The sequence below is a fragment of the Psammomys obesus genome, unplaced genomic scaffold, assembly GCF_907164565.1.
Source record: "Psammomys obesus unplaced genomic scaffold, mPsaObe1.curated_primary_1811, whole genome shotgun sequence".
In the NCBI taxonomy this organism is placed as follows: Eukaryota; Metazoa; Chordata; class Mammalia; order Rodentia; family Muridae; genus Psammomys; species Psammomys obesus.
The window spans coordinates 14,357,243-14,358,733 of NW_026596079.1; the positions used below are offsets into that span (position 1 = coordinate 14,357,243).

Here is a 1,491-nt window from a genome sequence, read left to right on the forward strand (position 1 = left end):
ACACACACACACACACACACACACACACACACACACACACACACACACAGATAAACACATAAATACACATGCTTTTAAAGTAAGTATTAACAATGCTTCATTATTTCTCTCATAATTAAACCTTAAAAATGCTTGGGAAGTAAAATATCTCCAAGGAGGTTTTTAGAGCATTGAAAAGAAATTCAGAAGTGAGGTAAATTAAAAGTATACAAACTAGAACTTGAAAAGTTTCATTTTCTAACCTTGGTGACAAGACAATTTTTACAAGCCTGTTAGTGGTAGTATCATGTCAATAAAACTGGAACATGTTCTAAACTGTTTTCTAATTTGCTATGCTCATGCTGCTTCTGTAATGAAACCACTGTGCAGGTTTCATTACAGAAGCATTACCACAAAGAACTGTAGGCAACTGAGGAAAGGTGAGAGTTGTGAGAAGGGGTCTCCCCCAAGAAAGAGCAAATCAATTTGTTGTCCAGTAACAAGCAGTAAGTCCTGTAAACATCCATACAAGCATCATTATATGGACTGAACAGGTTGTATTTAGAAATATATATGTATATACACATACATATATGCATACAAAATAATTAATGAAAAAAGGGGCCATGAATTGAAAGGAGAGTGGAAAGGGGTTTATAGGAGGGTTTGGAAGAAGGAAATGGAAAGAAGAAATATGTGGTGGATGTTTTAATTTATGATATGTATATATGTTTTTGTTAAAATTCCAAGTTGGAGATTTTAGTTTGTCCACACCTGTTAAGTGTCTCATGCAGAGCATGGTCTTTGCCAGGTGGAATTAGTTGAATTCTGGGGACTTTGAGGAGAGAATAAATTCCAGATTCCCAGAGAATAGAGTTCTGAGAAAGAACAAGGCTGCTGCTGCTTCACCATTGCTGCTGTTTCGGTTGTGCAACAAGAAGATGGAGATCTCCTGAAATGAAGATTGGGCTGGCTCCAAGGAACCCAACGACCCTAACCAGCAGGAAGCAGCTAAGAAAGAACTACACCCCCTCTCCCACTAAGCCTTTCTCTCTCCTACTTAATGTTGGGGTGTTGGAAGTGATTGAGATGGGGTAGGGAGAAAAAGATAAATGTAAATTAAAAAGAGCGCCTATAGAAATGAAATTATCTTATAATCTCAGGAAGAAAAAAATGTAAAGAATTTTCCTCTAAGTCATATTAACAACTTACACTAGCTGAAACAACAGAATTTATTTAAAAGTTTGACCTCAAAGTCTACACAAAGAGCAGATTTAGAAAGTGAGGGAGATGCTGAATACACATGTCACAGAGATTACAGGTTCCATATATCAATGCCCGAATTCTCAATTTTCCCCCAAGTCAATTTTTCCTTTACCCTGGTCCCACTCTTTCTTAAATATTTCATACTATATTTTATATTTATTGATTAGATCATAATGCATAATCCATGAAAATACTTGAGAAGCACAAAGAAAAAGTTAAGTCAACAAACCTAGGCCACATGATTCA

At 36.1% G+C, this 1,491-nt stretch overlaps 1 long non-coding RNA gene across 1 annotated transcript in view; it reads left to right on the forward strand.

Annotated features, from left to right (window-relative positions):
- The window catches only part of LOC129690909 (uncharacterized), a 44,015-nt gene extending 43,203 nt beyond the window's left edge, over positions 1 to 812 (forward strand). Inside the window, exon 4 of the long non-coding RNA XR_008722372.1 lies at positions 791 to 812. This is a non-coding gene — a long non-coding RNA (uncharacterized LOC129690909). The remainder of the gene's footprint in view (positions 1 to 790) is intronic.
- The last annotated feature ends 679 nt before the right edge of the window (positions 813 to 1,491 follow it).